General features: G+C 36.9%; 1 long non-coding RNA gene across 9 annotated transcripts; it reads right to left on the bottom strand.

The window, feature by feature from the left end:
* Positions 1-397: 397 nt before the first annotated feature.
* On the bottom strand, positions 398-3532 carry LOC121974842. Of its 9 annotated transcripts, none has more exons than XR_006110117.1 (6): positions 3274-3532; positions 3045-3114; positions 1398-2968; positions 1218-1304; positions 1032-1086; positions 441-460 (listed from the first exon to the last, which is right to left on the bottom strand). It is a non-coding gene; the product is annotated as an uncharacterized LOC121974842 (long non-coding RNA). The 9 variants fall into 9 exon arrangements; XR_006110115.1 differs by having other exon boundaries at positions 1218-1501; positions 1577-2968; XR_006110116.1 differs by having other exon boundaries at positions 1218-2213; positions 2891-2968.
* Between the last annotated feature and the right edge of the window lie 4284 nt (positions 3533-7816).

Here is a 7816-nt window from a genome sequence, read left to right as displayed (position 1 = left end):
TATTTTTTGCAAAAACATCATTATTGCAACGCTTTAAAAGTGTTGTTGTTTTTGGCAAAGACAACACTTGTGCAACGCTTTAAAAGCGTTGTCTTTTTTAAAAAAATCTATTTACAAAATCATTTTTTTATATTTACAAAACTATTAATTTTCTTTTACCATGTCCATATTCAAATTTGACATATAAAATAGCATTAATTAGCTCAGCTAATGATTTCAAACTCGTACCAAACATAGAATTCAACTACAAAGTATTAGTATTTACAGGAGAATTCAACTATACACAAAGACTAAATATTTCTGTTTCAAAGTAGTTAGTGACATTCAAATTTAAAATAAAAAAGCACAAAATAGCTAGCCGGCCTCGAAGACAACGATCTGCATGCTTACTTCTACTAGATATATTGATCAAAATGGATTGACGGCTTGAGACTGGGACAAAACATCTACCACTGTGTATCTGTCACAGAAAACAATACCATCAGTATTATGCAAAAGAAATTTTCGATGGTAATAGCTGAAAATAAAGGTCACAGTTCACACCATACAATAATTTTTAAGAGAAAAAGAATTAAGCATAAAATAACGGGGAATAGAGCAAACGAAAAATACATGTGCTACTTTGTTTCCGCCATGGAAATATAGCAAAAAGAATAGCATAATTGGATATGCTAGGGAAACCACTATGAGACCTAAATACATAATTAGAGATGCAGTGCAAAAAGAACAGCATATATTTCATTTGAGTTCTTACATATGAACTAAAGTCGAAATCAGCATATGTTCTGATTTCTTTGGTTTGCAGAACTTGTAGCTTTATCAAACACAATTTGACTTGAAATTTTTCAGTAGCAAATGTAGTTTTCCGGCGTACTAAACTATACATATAAAATATGGCTTTGATTCTAGAGTGCAAAGAAAGGATTTAAAAATTCAACATGTCAACATGAAGGTAGCAAAAAATCATTTTTGAACCAGTAAACATGGTATTTTCTACAATATATTGAAGTCGACTCTTGGATATTACCTACCCTTTGATCGAGCATCTAGAAGTTGATGAGTTCTGTCAGTCATATTTTGTTTGACCTGAAAAGGTACGACAATCCCAAATTCATATTCCTAAACTCTTCTGATGTTTTTGGGCCATCAAGAAGGTAATGAACTTACATAAACTTTAACTAAAACAAGGTAATGAACTTACATAAACTTGAACGTACCTACTCATAAATATGATCTTGTATACATTCTGCCAACTCCGATCGCACCTCATCAATTTCTTCTCGAGAATACTCCGCTTCTGTAAACTGTGAACATTAATGAAAAAACATCAACGTTGACTTTGCAAATTTTAAATAGTTTATTTCAAATAATTTGAGACATAAGCAAGAAAATATTACTATAGATCGTAGTGAATCTCTCTCGATAATTTCAACTTCTTCAACAATTTGTCTCATAAATCACATCACATAATAACCACATTGTTTGGCATCTTGCCGAGGAGCTTATGTTAATTAGAGACAAATTAATAATGATAAACATACACATTAAAATATATGTTATATATAATTACACATACCTTTACTATTTCTCACTTATATCTAATGTGTACTAGAAACCTCATTATGAAGCACCAATTGCTTTGAAGCATTATCTACGGGTAGATCATCCTCCAAATCATTTGTGTTGGGGTCTTCCAAAGAACTGTGGAGTTTGGTAGTTAACTTCTGCGATGATCTAGCTTGTTTCTTTTTAAATTTTGGAGAAACAACACCAAGATGAGACTTCATCCAAAATGATAAATTCACAATTAGAATAACTAGCAATTATTATACAAACAATAGCAAATGGTGTCAGACTAGAAAAGCAGAAAATCCAAATTATTTATAGAATAACTAAATACTGTAAGTTAATCAGATCAGACATTTTCTCAATCTTCTTAAAGGTAGCTGAGATATACAATTCCAGAGAAATTGAAAAAATGAGTATGAAAAACAAAAAAAGGATGAGTTATATATACAGTTTGTTGCTTAACTCCACAGCTTTGTGACTGTCCTACTCATGACTACTCCAGGTGACTGAAGCCTCTTCACTACGCAAGGGCAAAACTTTAGTTCCGTATAAATGTCAATGTTGAACGAACTCTTGAAAGTCAAAAGGCTTCTTCAGGGCAATGCCTTAAGCTAAGCTCCTCCCTCTTCTTTTCCTCTTAACACCTACTATCAAAACAGTACCAAACTGTCTAGTTCCACTCCAGGAGCAAGTTTTTAAATCATGTACCCAAACCAATTTGCAGAGAGTTTTACAACCCAAAATCACAAAGATTATTGAACTAAATATTGACAATATAAATTTCACATTCGAGAAATAAACCTCTAATTAATTCTTAAACTTCAGGATTGAGCATCTCTAGGAGAGCAATCATCCTTGTATGCTGTCATCTCAAGCTAGACTAAGGCACATGACAAAACAACTTAAAAATGAAGGCCTAAAATTCTAAAAGAATATCTTTCTTGCACTAGACTATTTAATTTTGTGGTATATTTAACATCGTGCAGGAAATTTCACTTGACCAAGATTAGAACAGAAAGACAAATTTGTGTTCCTTGTCATGAGTCATGATCAATGAATTAATAAAAATGAAATTAACAGGAATCAAAAGAACTAGATATGTGAAAGATAGTTCAAGATTAGCAGTAAATCACTTTGGCCATTCAATTTTACAGGACCTTTCAAATATCCGATATATTGCACTATAAATTATTTGAGATGCAAAAATAAAATAATAGTGATCCATGGCTACTTATTTCTTTTGCCTTTTAACTTGATAGAGCATCAATCATCTAGAATCTGAGTTTAAAAATTTACCAAACAGAACAGAAGAATAACTCACCTTATGAACCAGGTCCTTCTGCTGATGATTTGATGTTAATCTTCTCCTCATTAGAATCTGAGTCACTGGCATTATAACCTGAGAAATAAAACAGCTGAGCAACACCCTAAATATATATCATAGGTGATAGATCCCGTCCTAATTAGAGTATCACCTGGCCGTTTGTCGCTAACCTTCCAAACTGAACTCCGATACTTTGATGCTCTTGAAATCCAAGCATTTGCCTGCAGATGCCAAGAGCAAATTAAAGAATTTGTCACGAAAAGAATTCAGAAAAACACTAATTCGTACATATTGTGTTACCTTTCAAAATAATGATCTGATGCAGGGAAAAAAACAGGAAACAAAAGAATCAACCTTGTCGAATTAACCGTAAACCCTACCATTTCTGTAGAGGAAACCACCGGCGAGTAGATCTAGTGCGGAGGCGGCGATCCAAGAGCGGAGTGATTAGGGCATTTGCTATTTGACGAAGAGGTGAAGGAATTCAGAGGAGAGGAGGTTCGCGGAGAGGAGTTCGCCGGAGAGGGGTTTGCTTGAGAGGAGTTGGATGGAGAGGACATGGGAGGAGGAGTTGGAAGGAGAGGGGTTCGGGAAGATAGAGTTGTGAGAGCGGTTCGGGAAGATAAGCATGAGATGAGGAGTTGTGAGAGTGAAACCTAAGGGTACTTGATCCAACGGTTTGTATTATCCCAGATTTAGATGAGGGTTTAACAATACACAACGCTTTTTAAAAATCATTGTCGTAGACATTAAAAAAATGCTAATAGACAACGCTTTTCAAAAAGCGTTGTGTTTGACCCATAAAAATCACTAATAGACAACGGTTTTTAAAAAAACGTTGTCTATTAGTAAGAAAATAAAGAAATAGACAACGCTTTTCATTAAAAGCGTTGTTAAAAAGAAAAAGACAACGTTTTTTAAAAAAAGCGTTGTCTTTTAAGTGTTGTAAAATCCCAATTTTCTTGTAGTGTCATCAGCCTAAATAATTAGGACACAGATTCCTTCTATAATCAACAATACACCATATAAACAGTGCTTTTTCCCAACTCATCAGGCCTATTGATTTAACGAATAAATCTCACCCATTGATAAGTTAAAGAAATAAATATTAAGTATACGTGCTTGTTATTATATAAGGATTAAGAGGACGTAAATCTATAATAACAAAGGTTCTATTCTTTTATGTAGTCAGTACAAATCAAACAACCTCAAACGGTCCTGTTCAATACACACAAGTTTACTACTGTAATTTTATAGTCAAGACAGACTAATACCAAATTACACTACAACCATTCCAATGGTTTCTCCTAATCCATCTTGGTTGTGAGTTACTATTTATAATTTATAAGGAACCGATAACATGATCTTCTGTGTGGCACCACACATCATGTTATCTACAATATAAATTAAATGGACAACTGCATTGACATATATATAAATATAAAATGTAAACATTTGACCAAAGTGATTATCATTTCAAAATATTTCAAAACAGATGTTCATACAAAAGCTAGGCTTATAGTATACACCCCAACAATCTCCCACTTATACTAAAAGACTATGCTGTCATAAATGCTGTCATACATCTTATTCTCATCCCCTCAACTTGCCTATCAAAAGCTCTTGCCGGAAGGGTCGTAGTGAAAGGATTTGCCAGGTTATCTGTTGATGTAATCTTGGCGAAAACAACCTCTCCTCGTTTTACGATGTCTCGTATCAGGTGGTACTTGCGCTCAATGTGTTTACTTGCCTTATGGGCTCATGGTTCCTTCGAGTTTGCTACTGCACCACTATTGTCACAATAAATTGTGATAACTTTGGGCAAACCAGGAATCACATCTAAGTCCATCAAGAAGTTTCTAAGTCATATAACTTCTTTGGTTGTCTCAGAGGCTGCCACATACTCAGCTTCCATGGTAGAGTCTGAAACACATTTCTGCTTAACACTCCTCCATGCTATGGCTCCACCTCCCAAAGTAAACACATACCCCGAGGTTGATTTACTACTGTCCCTATCTGATTGGAAGTCTGAATCCGTGTAAACCACAAGGAGCAAATCATCTGCCTTGTAAACCAACATATAATCTCTAGTCCTTTTCAGGTACTTTAATATATGATTTACGGCAGTCCAATGTCCCTGTCCTGGGGTACTTTGATATTTGTTAATCATGCCCACGGAAAAATAGATATCTGGTCTCGTACATAGCATCGCATACATTAGGCTTCCTATAGTTGAACTATAAGGAACTGCCTTCATCTCCTCTATCTCCTTTGGTATCTTAGGACACATTTCTTTAGATAAAGGTACTCTATGCCTAAAAGGTAGAAAACCTTTCTTGGAGTTTTGCATGCTAAAACAAGCTAGGATAATATCAATGTATGAAGTTTGAGATAAGCACAACATCATTTTCTTGCGAATCCTTATTTTTTTGATTCCAAGAATATGTCCACATTCTCCCAAATCCTTCATATCGAACTTCTTGGGCATCCATACCCTTACATCTGAAAACACTTTGACATTGTTGCCAATGAGCAAAATGTCATCTACGTATAGTACAAGAAATACCACCATGTTTCTATCACTTTTCTTATATACACAAGACTCATCCGGACACTGAATGAATCCATGAGATTGGATCACTTTATCAAACTGGATGTTCCAAGATCTCGAAGCTTGCTTGTAAGATATCGTAAAATAATAATAAATAATATTGGACGGAAAATCTTATGGGATTTTTCCAGGATTTTTAGAAATTTTCTGGGAATTTTTCGGATCTTATACGGAGGGTTTTGAGGGGATTGAGCGGCGGGCGCGGATAAAGCCTGTTAGGAATACCCAATTAAAGTGGGATTTGATTGAGGAATTAACTTAGGTTTTAATTACCTAAACCTAAGTTTATAATCCCTAATTTCCGAGTCATTCTCCTCAACCCCGAGCATTTCTCCTCTTCTCCCTCACGCACTACCCTCTCCGGTGATTTCTCTCCCGGCGATGTTGCGCCACCGCATAGTGGACAGTCCGATTGTGTTGACGCATCTCAGCCCAACGCCGGCTGAGTCTCCTTTCTTCCTCCCTCTCCCTTGCGATTCATCCCCAAACCCACAACGCCGACCCTGTGCTGCTCCGATCGTCGATCGCCGGACATCCATGAGCAGCCGATGCTGGCCATCGCTTCCTGAGCCATAGCTTCGGGTCTGCAACCTTCTTCTTGACCCACGACGCCACCCTAGCATGACTCGATCTTGGACTAAAGCAAGAATCGGAGCCCTAGCTCCCATTCCTCGTCGCAGTGGCTGTGGATCGCACAACACCCGCTGTAGGGATTGATTGAGGTAAGGCTTGGTCGAGAGATTCTATGAATTCAAGGATTTTTCTGCGTTTATGGTGCTCTCTCTGTTCTGGTCTATGAGGATGCTTCGGATAAACCTAGTGATGGATCTTCCTTGAGAAGAACTTCTTCTTCTCCAATTCTTGTGGCTGGGGTCTTTGGTAGCTCTCGGGTGAAGAGGTAAGGTGCATAGTTGTTGTTGGAAATGAGTTAGTGATGTGTTGTTTGGATGAATTCTGATCCCTCTTTCTTGATCCTGGTGGTAAACAACAGCTTGATTTTGGATCAATTGAGGTGAGTGTGATTCCGGTTGTAGGATTCAGTAGATACATTGCTGTATTTTTGCTTCTTGGAAAAAATTTTGGAAGGATTGTTGTATGAATGCTTTGGTAGCTATTGGCAGGGTTATGGTGGGAGCTGTGAGTGTGGATCAGCTACAACCTTCCAAGGTAAGTGATGTATCAATGAGGTATTTCTGATTGGATTGGAATTGTTGATGATGATGTTAGGTTGTTGTAGATTTATGATAGAAATTTGTTATTGGATTAAAGGATGTGTTGATTTGGAGGATTAGTCAGAGATCAGTTTTGATTAGAGTGGTCCTATTGGGTTAGGGATTTTATTTAGCTATTTAATTCATATAAATTTAGCTAAATAAAATATAAACATATTGATTGCTGCAGGACTTAGATTCAGGACGAGAGTCTCAACGCGGGATTACTTGGCACGATCTACATTTTAAGGCGGGTATTTCTTCCTTTGCCTCTATGTAGATTTTCTTTGAGCTTAGTGCATGGTTGTTATTTGACGGATTAGGTTGCTTTATCTTATATCATATTTGTTGGTTGCCTTCCCGCATGATACTTATGCTTGACCCTTGTGATGATCTATTTAATTCATATACAGTCTCTACTCTTGATTTCTACTCTGCTGTGATTACGCGTGTAGAGTATGTATTGTAGGGATTGTCGAGTGGTTGGATTTACCATGCTGATTTTGCATATAATGTGGACTGTACGTAGCTTAGTATGTGTTTTAGGAGACATCATGTTGACCGTACATTTGCATGTTGTATGTACACACGTGTTTGGTTATGCACTTTTGGAGGAGTTGTGTTGATTGTATGTTTATGGTTTATACACGTGTCTGATGTGGTTATTATTGGAGGATACATGTTGATTGTACTTACGTTCGGTGCATATGTGTCCAGTGGATTATTGGAGATTTTTGGTTGATTATACGCGTATAGTTGTGTATATGTGTTTGGTGGGATGTGTTGGATTTACCATGATGATTATATTCACGTTGTGGAGTACTTATGTGGATTTAGAGGTTGCATGGATGATGACGATGTTTTTATCATGATTATATATATATCATGTTCATCATTCATTGCATGCTGGCGACTGTTGTCTCCCTTGTGGTGAGAGAGAGTCGTGAGTCATATCTAGCGCCGCACACTCGACCACTCATGGGTAGTGGTAGTTGGAGCAGTTGCCGCTGTCCTGTCCTGCTCATTAGGCTGCTCAGTGTGTACTCTGTCCGCCTCGATCACTTAGTGGGTCTGGAGGGTTCAGTAGTAAGGGGGCTTATG

Source organism: Zingiber officinale, chromosome 4B (assembly GCF_018446385.1).
Source record: "Zingiber officinale cultivar Zhangliang chromosome 4B, Zo_v1.1, whole genome shotgun sequence".
Classification (NCBI taxonomy): domain Eukaryota; kingdom Viridiplantae; phylum Streptophyta; class Magnoliopsida; order Zingiberales; family Zingiberaceae; genus Zingiber; species Zingiber officinale.
This window is presented reverse-complemented; position numbering and strand designations above follow the sequence as displayed.